At 46.8% G+C, this 10,972-nt stretch overlaps 1 pseudogene; it reads right to left on the minus strand.

Moving 5' to 3' along the window:
- Positions 1-2,438: 2,438 nt before the first annotated feature.
- LOC147459903 (uncharacterized) lies at positions 2,439-10,169 on the minus strand (annotated as a pseudogene).
- Positions 10,170-10,972: the final 803 nt, after the last annotated feature.

Raw genomic sequence — 10,972 nt, forward strand, 5'->3', positions numbered from 1 at the left:
CTCTCTCTCTCTCTCTCTCTGCTCTCGCACTTGCACTCGCACACGCTTCCTGCGGCACCTTCAACAACACCGAGACCGCTGATGGATATGCATCTCTCTCTAGCATGGTCATGAGTACTGAGTTAGCCAGTTGAGTACTAGTGCGAGCACTGTCCATAGTCAAGAGTTGATCTTGGTTCATTGTGGTCGCTTTTCCCAAGGGGATAAAAGGTGTGTGCCTACCAAGTACGTGGGATTTCTTCTCGAGGGTCCAACTCTCTCAAGTGACACGAGCTCCATGGTGCCCTTTTTGCCTGGTTGGAAAACGTCCCCCTTGGGCAACGTTGCAAAACGCTTCCCTAAAGGGCAACTACAAGCATTCCTTATCCAGTGAGTCCCAACATGCCTTGAATAGCATGCAAGCTTTTTACTTACTTGAGGGCATTTCAAAATGCTCATCTAGGGCACTCCAATTTTGAGTGTCATCTCAAGTAGATGGTGATCCCTCACAACGTCAGTGCAAGAAGGCTATTAAACATCCTATTTCGTGACGTTTCAAAATGCCCGCAGTAAGAGTCTCCAAACCAATTGAGTTTTGTTGTTGCCAATATCCTTCAAAACACTAGCGTTTTAGGACGCTCCAACAAACGCTACCATGGCAAGGAGAAAATGTTTCAACCACCACAAATGCTACCATGCCAAGGAGAAAATGTTGCATGTGCCCCTGTCTTCCTTCTTCTTGCTATGCTCTCCCTTCCATTTAGAGAGCAATGTGCTCTAATATTATGTCAAAGTTGACGATGTAGAAGTGTAGAGCTAATAGAGAGAGAGAGAGAGAGAGAGAGAGAGAGAGAGAGAGAGAGAGAGAGAGAGAGAGAGAGAGTTATTAAACCAACCAAATGTGCAATGAATTAGATGATTATACAATGGGGGCTTGGGTCCTCACGACTAAAGAATATAGGGTCTTGAATGAAGACCCTGTCATGGGATCCACGGAGAAGAGCTCCAAGCACAAAAGCAGAGACGTGCGGCGCCGTCCGATTTGGAAAAAGTAAACTAGGACAAATTTTGTAAACTTGGACATCCAAAGAGTAAACTCAAACAAGCATAAGTAAATGTAAACACACCCACATTTCAACGCGCGCACTCTCATTTATGGCATTGGATTTCCATAGCACCTATCTGGGTTCGAATGCGGGGGGGGGGACTCGCTGTCGATTTTTTGTTTACCATCGGATCTCATGGTTTGACCTTCAATCAAGACCCCATGTTCTTTAGTCCTGAGGACCCAAGCTCCCATTGTATAATCATCTAATCCATTGCCCATTTGGTTGGTTTAATCTCTCTCTCTCTCTCTCTCTCTCTCTCTCTCTCTCTCTCTCTCTCTTTTGAATTCTTTCTATTAGCTCTACACTTCTACACCGTCCGTCGTCGATCCCATGGCGGGACCTTCATTCAAGATTCCGTGCCATTTAGTCACGAGGGGCTTGGGTGCACCTTACACCTATTTGGGGGCTTTATGTAGCCCCTAGAGCAAATTTTCCTACCTCCTACGTAGAATCATGTGATAAGTAGAATAAATACCTAACGAAAAATAATTAATTAGGAACGTGTTTAGTCATTCACTTTAGATGCTTTGACTTTCTATACTATATATAAAGGGGGGAGGGATTCCGGCTCCCCCCTTGGACACGTGTCACAACCTCTTGGATCCGGCGAGTGAATCTTGTATCTTGGCCACACAAGCGACACTGAGAGAGAGAGAGAGAGAGAGAGAGAGAGAGAGAGAGAGAGAGAGAGAGAGAGAGAGAGAGTTTGAATTCAACGGTCGGCCTGTGAGCACATGGCATCTTGCTTCAATTGCTTCGATGAATTTTTAAAAATCTATACTATATATAATGGGGAAAGGGATTTTGGCTTCTCCCTTGGACACGTGTCGCAGCCTCTTAGATCTGGCGAGTGAATCCTGTATTCGGGCCACACAGGCGACACTGTGTGTGTGCGTATGTGTGTGTGTGTGTGTGTGTGTGTGAGAGAGAGAGAGAGAGAGAGTTTGAATTCAAGGGTCAGTCAGTGAGCACACGGGGCCCTGCTTCAATCGCTTCAGCGAATTTTAGAAAATCTAGACTATATATAAAGGGGGGAGGGATTTCGGCTCCCCCTTGGACACGTGTCACAACCTCTTGGATCCGACGAGTGAATCCTGTATCTCGGCCACACAGGCGATGTTGAGAAGTGTTCACAGAAAATTGGCCTTTGATGTATTTTTAAAGGACAAAAATTAAAAATTCTCGGTTAGTTTTGAGGGCCGCCTTGAAGGAAACCGGCTAAATTTTGAAGATTCAATGTAAAAACCAATAAAAACTGGTAGATTTTTAAAGCTTTCCTTTTTTCCATTGGTGTCTAAAATAGTTTTTGGTAAACCCTTGACACTGTGGGAAGAAGAAGAGAGTTTTAACTATCCCAAGAGACCTTAAAGAAACCTTAAAGATCTAGCAGACGAACTGCTTCAACTGCTTCGGCGAATTTAAAAAAAAAGTTCAAACGGTTATCCGACTCCTGCTGGAGCTTTACCTGCTGCTAGCGGGCTATGGCACTGGGCAAGGTGATGCCTGGAGCAGAGGGTACTTCAGCTTGGGCGAGGACATTGCAGGGATCACCGACGACCGCAAAGGGCTTTCTCACCCATCACACACAAAATCCGAAGCAATTGGCAAGGGAGTAAGCGTGGAAATGGGCAGACGATAGAGAGACAAGCATCGAGCAGAGGAGGATGCAGTACCAGCAATTGGGCAGCGTGGGCTTGCTCACCCATCACACACACGGAGGAGCTACGTCAGCAACTTAACTCTCTCTCTCTCTCTCTCTCTCTCTCTCTCTCTCTCTCTCTTTTTGAGCATGGGGGATGGTAAGTGTGGAAATGGGCAGAGGATAGAGAGACGAGCACTCTTGAGGGTTGCATCCAGAAGCCGGAGAGCTATATGTATGTCAGTCGGATCCCTACTCAACAGCAATTGTCTTGCATGCTCAAGGGTCTTTGCAGCTCGCTGCATCAATCACAAGAGTAAACTGGACATCAGCAACAATAGCCTGACAAAGCTACATTCGACTTACTTAGGCTGCTTTATCTGTAGATAGGAAGCTCTGGGCTGTTTTTAGCAGATGCAGAGAGAGGGCATCTCTCCAAATGCAACCACGTACACTCGCACCTTGAACTCCAGATGCAATCACATACGCTTGCATCTTGAAGGCAAGGGTCAGGACAAGGAAGCTCTGGGTTGTTTTTAGTAGGTGCAAAGTGAGAGCATCTCTCCAAATGCGATCATGTACACTTGCAATCCTGTCCCGGATGTCGTCTCTTGGAATGCACTGATTGAGGGTGACGCCCAAGATGCTGATATGGCCAAAAGAATTCACGATGATATTGTTAGTCAGTGATTGAAAGAAAACGTCGTGCTTGGCACTGTCTAGGTCGACATGTATGCTGGATGTGGTGCACTTCATAAAGCACAAAAAGTACTCGAGGAGTTTCCTGTCTGAGATGTCGTCTCTTGGAATGCACTAATTGCGGGATATGCCCAAGTTTGCACGGCCAAGAAGTTCTGGGCTGTTTTTGGCTGATGCGAAGCGAGGGTTTTCACTCTTGCGAGATGTACGGGGTGAGGTGCCAAGGGATGTTTGTAACAATCAATCAATGCCATGAGAAGCATAATGTAATAGCATTCATGGCTTGCTGTGGTTATACCGCCCTTATGCGTATGCCCAACTTGGGTAGGGCCAAGAAGCTGTGGGCTGTATTCGGTAGGTGCCAAGCGAGGATGTCTCTCTAGATGAGATAACATAAGCTTGGCACTGCCTTGGCGACATGTATGCCAAATGTGGTGCACTTCATAAAGCAGAAAAAGTGCTTGAGGAGCTTCCTGTCTAGGATGTCGTCTCTTGGAATGCATTGATTGTGGGATATGCCCAACTTGGGCAGGGCCAAGAAGCTCAAGGCTGTTTTCAGTCAATGCCAAGAAGCTCTAGGCTGTCGTCTCTTGGAATGCACTGTTTGTGTGATTTTTCTCTAGATGTGATTACATAAGCTTGGCACTGCCTTGCCGATGTTTATGTTAAGTGGTGCACTTCATAAAGCACAAAAAGTGCTTGAGGAGCTTCCTGTCTAGGATGTCGTCTCTTGGAATGCATTGATTGTGGGATATGCCCAACTTGGGTAGGGCCAAGAAGCTCTCGGCTGTTTTTGGCCGATGCGAAGCGAGGGTTATCACTCCTGTGGTTGGGCAGTGTGGGCAGAGGTATATGCAGTTCAACAAACAGACGGAGAGCTACGGAGCGTAGAGAGAGAGAGAGAGAGAGAGAGAGAGAGAGAGAGAGAGAGAGAGAGAGAGAGAGAGAGATGAAATGAAATAAAATGTAATATTAACGTCTTCAAAAGGCCAAAATGACCTATGAACTCAAAAGGTTACATGTGGTGAATCTAATACCAGGTCTGGGTACAAAAAGTACAAAGAACTGAAAAGAAAATAGTGGGTAGGGGTGGGGTGAAAGCTGATACAATGGAGCTCTCTGACAGTCGAGGCATCATATACATATACAAAGAGAGAGAGAGAGAGAGAGAGAGAGAGAGAGAGAGAGAGAGAGAGAGAGAGAGAGAGAGAGAGAGAGAACGCAATTGCATACACTAGGCAAAAGATGATATTGTTAGTCAGGCATTGTTGAAAGAAACGTCGTGCTTGGCACTGCCTTGGTTGACATGTATGCCAAATGTGGTGCAGTTCATAAAGCACAAAAGTACTCGAGGAGCTTCCTATCCAAGATGTCGTCTCTTGGAATGCATTGCGGAATGTGCCCAAGTTGGGTAGGGCCAAGAAGCTCTGAGCTGTTTTGGCAGGTGCGAAGCGAAGATTTCTCTCTAGATGCGATCACATAAGCTTGGCACTACCTTGGCGACGTGTATGCCAAATGTGATGCACTTTATAAAGCACAAAAAGTGCTTGAGTAGCTTCTTCTCCAGGATGTCGTCTCTTGGAATGCATTGATTGTGGGATATGCCCAACTTGGGCAGGCTCTGGGCTATTTTTGGCCGATGCAAAGCGAGGGTTTTCACTCCAGTGGAATGTACGGACTGAGCCGCCAAGGGATGTTTGTAATGATCAGTCAATGGCATGAGAATTCCTCTCCTGGATGTTGTCTTTTGGAATGCACTGATTGCGGGATGTGCCCAACTTGGGCAAGGCCAAGAAGCTCAGGGCTGTTTTCGGCGGATGCGAAGCGAGGGTTTTCACTCTTGCATCTTGAAGGCAAGGGTCATGTTCAGGAAGCTCTGGACTGTTTTTCGCAGATGCAGAGAGAGGGCATCTCTCCAAATGCAACCACGTACACTCGCACCTTGAACTCCAGATGCAATCACATACGCTTGCATCTTGAAGGCAAGGGTCAGGACGAGGAAGCTCTGGGTTGTTTTTAGTAGATGCAATGTGAGAGCATCTCTCCAAATGCGATCATGTACACTTGCAATCCTGTCCCGGATGTCGTCTCTTGGAATGCACTGATTGAGGGTGACGCCCAAGATGCTGATATGGCCAAAAGAATTCGGTGATATTGTTAGTCAGTGATTGAAAGAAAACGTCGTGCTTGGCACTGTCTAGGTCGACATCTATGCTAGATGTGGTGCACTTCATAAAGCACAAAAAGTACTCGAGGAGCTTCCTGTCCGAGATGTCGTCTCTTGGAATGCATTGATTGCAGGATATGCCCAACTTGGGCAGGGTCAAGAAGTTCTGGGCTTATTTTGGCTGATGCAAAGTGGGGGTTTTCACTCTTTCGAGATGTACGGGGTGAGACACCAAGGGATGTTTGTAACATCAATGGCATGTGAACCATAATGTAATAGGATTCATGGCTTGCCGTGGTTATATTGCCCTTATGTATATGCCCAGCATGGGTAGGGCCAAGAAGCTGTGGGCTGTATTCGGCAGGTACGAAGCAAGGATGTCTCTCTAGATGCGATCACATAAGCTTGGCACTGCCTTGGCGACATGTATGCCAAATGTGGTGCACTTTATAAAGCACACAAAGTGCTTGAGGAGCTTCCTGTCTAGGATGTCATCTCTTGGAATGCACTGATTAGTGGGATATGCCCAACATGGGTAGGGCCAAGAAGCTCTGGGCTGTTTTCAATCAATGCCAAGAAGCTCTGGGCTGTTATCTCTTGGAATGCATTGTTTGTGTGATTTCTCTCTAGATGTTATTACATAAGCTTGGCACTGCCTTGGCGACGTGTATGCCAAATGTGGTGCACTTCGTAAAGCATAAAAAGTGCTTGAGGAGCTTCCTGTCCAGGATGTCGTCTCTTGAAATGCATTGATTGTGGAATATGCCCAACTTGGGCAGGGCCAGAAGCTCTGGGCTGTTTTTGGCCGATGCGAAGGGAGGGTTTTCACTCCAGCAAGATGTACGGGCTGAGCCGCCAAGGGATGTCCGTAAGGATCAGTCAATGGCATGAGAATTCCTTTCTGGGATGTCGTCTCTTGGAATGCACTAATTGCCGGATATGCCCAACTTGGGCAAGGCCAAGAAGCTTATGGCTGTTTTCGGCGAATGCGAAGCGAGGGTTTTCACTCAAGATGCAATCACATACTCTTGCACCTTGAAGGCAATGGTCATGTCCAAGAAGCTCTGGGCTGTTTTTAGCAGATACAGAGAGAGGGCATCTCTCCAAATGCAATCACGTACACTCGCACCTTGGAGGCATGTGGCATTACACAAGATGCTGTATGTGCAAAAGAAATCACGATGATATGGTTAGTCTGGGGTTGTTGAAAGAAAACGTTGTGCTTGGCATTGCCTTGCTGGACATGTATGCCAGATTTGGTGCACGTCATGAAGTCAGAAGCACAAAAAGTGCTTGAGGAGCTTCCTGTCCAAGATGTTGTCTCTTGGAATGCACTGTTTGTGTGACATGCCCAACTTGGGTAGGGCCAAGAAGCTATGGGCTGTTTTTGGCGGATTCGAAGGGAGGATGTCTCTCCAGGTGCAATCACATACGCTTGCATCTTGAAGGCAAGGGTCAGGGTAAGGAAGCTCTGGGTTGTTTTTAGCAGATGCAAGTGAGAGCATCTCTCCAAATGCGATCATGTACACTTGCAATCCTGTCCCAGATGTCGTCCTTTGGAATGCACTGATTGTGGGTGGTGCCCAAGATGCTGATATGGCCAAAAGAATTCACGATGATATTGTTAATCAGTGATTGTTAAAAGGAAACGTCGTGCTTGGCACTGTCTAGGTCGACATGTATGCTGGATGTGGTGCACTTCATAAAGCACAAAAAGTACTCGAGTAGCTTTCTGTCCGAGATGTTGTCTCTTGGAATGCATTGATTGCGGGATATGCCCAACTTGGGCAGGGCCAAGAAGTTCTGGGCTGTTTTTGGCTGATGCGAAGCAAGGGTTTTCACTCTTGCGAGATATACGGGGTGAGGCGCCAAGGGATGTTCGTAATGATCAGTCAATGGCATGAGAACCATAATGTAATAGCATTCATGGATTCCCGTGGTTATATTGCCCTTATGCATATGCCCAACATGGGTAGGGCCAGGAAGCTGTGGGCTGTATTCGGCAGGTGCGAAGCGAGGATGTCTCTCTAGATGCGATCGCATAAGCTTGGCACTGCCTTGGCGACATGTATGTCAAATGTGGTGCACTTCATAAAGCACAAAATGTTCTTGAGGAGCTTCCTGTCCAGGATGTCGTCTCTTGAAATGCATTGCTTGTGGGATATGCCCAACTTGGGCAGGGCCAAGAAGCTCTGGGCTGTTTTCATTCAATGCCAAGAAGCTTTGGGCTGTCGTCTCTTGGAATGCACTAATTGCGGGATATGCCCAACTTGGGCAAGGCCAAGAAGCTCTGGATGTCTTCGGCGGATGCGAAGCGAGGGTTTTTACTCAAGATGCAATCACATACTCTTGCATCTTGAAGGCCAGGGTCATGTTCAGGAAGCTCTGGGATGTTTTTAGCAGATGCAGAGAGAGGATATCTCTCCAAATGCAATCACGTACACTCGCACCTTGAAGGCATGTGGCATTACGAAGGATGCTATATGCGCAAAAGAAATCACAATGATATGGTTAGTCTGGCGTTGTCGGAAGAAAACATCGTGCTTGGCATTGCCTTGCTGGACATGTATGCCAGATCTGGTGCACGTCATGAAGCACAAAAAGTGCTTGAGGAGCTTCCTGTCCAAGACGTCATCTCTTGGAATGCACTGTTTATGTTGATATGCCCACTTGGGCAGGGCCAAGAAGCTATGGGCTGTTTTCGGCCGATGCAAAGCGAGGATGTCTCTCCAGATGCAATCACATACGTTTTCATCTTGAAGGCAAGGGTCAGGGCGAGGAAGCTCAGGGCTGTTTTCTGCAGATGCAAAGTTAGAGCATCTCTCCAAATGCGATCATGTACACTTGCAAGCCTGTCGCGATGTCGTCTCTTGGAATGCACTGATTGTGGGTGGTGCCCAAGATGCTGATATGCCAAAAGAATTCACGATGATATTGTTAGTCAGTGGTTGTTGAAAGGAAAACGCCTGCTTGGCACTGTCTAGGTCGACATGTATGCCGGATGTGGTGCACTTCATAAAGCACAAAAAGTACTTGAGGAGCTTCCTGTTCGAGGTGTCCTCTCTTGGAATGCACTGATTGCGGGATATGCCCAACTTGGGCAGGGCCAAGAAGTTTTGGGCTGTTTTTGGCCGATGCAAAGCGAGGGTTTTCACTCTTGTGAGATATATGGGCTGAGCTGCCAAGGGATGTTCGTAACAATCAATCAATGGCATGAGAACCATAATGTAATAGCATTCATGGCTTGCTGTGGTTATACCGCCCTTCTGCATAAATGACTTAAGCTTGGCACTGCCTTGGTCAACATGTATGCTAAATGTGGTGCACTTCATTAATCTCTCTAGATGTGATCACATAAGCTTGACATTGCCTTGGTCAATATGTATGCCAAATGTGGTCCACTTCATAAAGCACAGAAAGTGCTTGAGGAGCTTCTTGTCCGGGCTATTGTCTCTTGGAATGCAGTGATTGCGGGATATGCCCAACTTGGGCATGCAAGCCAAGAAGTTCTGGGCTGTCTTTGGCATATGTGGTGCACTTCATTAAGCACAAAAAGTGCTTGAGGAGCTTCATGTCCGTGAAGTCGTCTCTTGGAACGCACTGATTGTGGGATATGCTCAACTTGTGAAAGGCCAAGAACCTCTCGGCTGTTTTTGGCGGATGCAAAGTGAGGATGTCTCTCCAAATGCAATCACATTTGCTTGCATCTTGAAGGCATCAGGGTGAGGAAGCTCTGGGCTGTTTTCAGCAAAAGCAGAGTGAGGACATCTCTCCAAATGCAATCATGTACGCTTGCAATTCTATTCGGAATGTCGTCTCTTGGAATGCACTGATTGTGGGTGGTGTGCAAGATGCCGATATGGCCAAAAGAATTCACGATTATATTGTTAGTCAGTGGTTGTTGAAAGAAAACGACGTGCTTGGCATTGTCTAGGTCGACATGTATGTCAGATGTGGTGCACTTCATAAAGCACAACAAGTACTCGAGGAGCTTCCTGTCCGAGATGTCGTCTCTTGGAATGCACTGACTGCTGGATATGGCCAACTTGGGTAGGTCCAAGAAGCGCTGGGCTATTTTCGGCAGGTGCAAAGAGAGGATGTCTCTCTAGACGTGATCACATAAGCTTGGCACTGCCTTGGTCGACATGTATGCCAAATGTGGTGCACTTCATAAAGCACAAAAAGTGCTTGAGGAGCTTTCTGTTCGGGATATTGTCTCTTGGAATGCACTGATTGCGGGATATGCCCAACTTGGGCATGGCCAAGAAGTTCTGGGCTGTTTTTGGCTGATGTGAAGCGAGGGTTTTCATTCCTGCGAGATGTACGGGCTGAGCCTCCAAGGGATGTTCATAACGATCAATCAATGGCATGAGAACCATAATGTAATAGCATTCATGGCTTGCTGTGGTTATACTGCCCTTATGCATTAATGACATGCATACTCAAAACACATGAGCATGTGTTGTGTGTATGAGAGAGAGAGAGAGAGAGAGAGAGAGAGAGAGAGAGAGAGAGAAAATGAAATGAAATGATATATTAACGTCTACAAAATGCCAAAATGACCTATGAGACCAACTGATTACAATGATGAGTCTAGTACCAAGTCTGGGTACAAACAAAGAAAACTACAAACAAAGAACTGATAGGAGTGCTACCGACTCCTATGGGTGGCTGGTAGGCTGAGCAATGGTATCATGCCATAAGGGTACAAAGTGGGGATAAGTGTCACCATGATACAATATAGCAGTAGCATGAAGCCTATCTTGATCGACACTCTGGGTGTCATGCTAGAATCCTGTGGATCCTCTGCCGCAATCTCTGTCGGTGCTGCGTGGCTCCCCTCCTCGGTTGCAGTCGTCTCGATCTCCCTAACTCTATAGCTCGATCAATGAGAGTACCGCTGGTGTGTGTATGGGTGGGAACCGAGCTCTGTGTTGGTGGTGTCCCCTCTGCCTCTATGGTACTCAGACTGAAGAAATCTGAGATCCGTCTCTGGGTCTGTCACTGTCTTTGCCCATTCAATAGAGCGTCTCTATGTCTCTGAATCTCAAGTAGGAATAATCCGAGACATCTTTGATCCTGATATCTCATGACTCTATCTAATGAGTCAAAACCATCTCTGAATAGACAATGAAAGCGTCCCCGTATCTCATAGTAGACTGTGCAGCGACATATGTAGTGAAACTTTGTCTCTGGCTCTGCATGGCATAACTGACATATCCTACTGTCTGCTGGTATGCCTCTGAATCTACCTGTCTCAATCCCAAGCTGGTGTGAAGATGTGCGAATCTGGCCTATAGCACATCGTAACCCATGAGATAGATGTGTGTCCATGTAACTGGGCCGTGTGACAAATCCGTCTGTCGTGAGTTGAAGAAG

The sequence above is a fragment of the Adiantum capillus-veneris genome, chromosome 4 (assembly GCF_014529385.1).
Source record: "Adiantum capillus-veneris isolate H3 chromosome 4, ASM1452938v2, whole genome shotgun sequence".
In the NCBI taxonomy this organism is placed as follows: Eukaryota; Viridiplantae; Streptophyta; class Polypodiopsida; order Polypodiales; family Pteridaceae; genus Adiantum; species Adiantum capillus-veneris.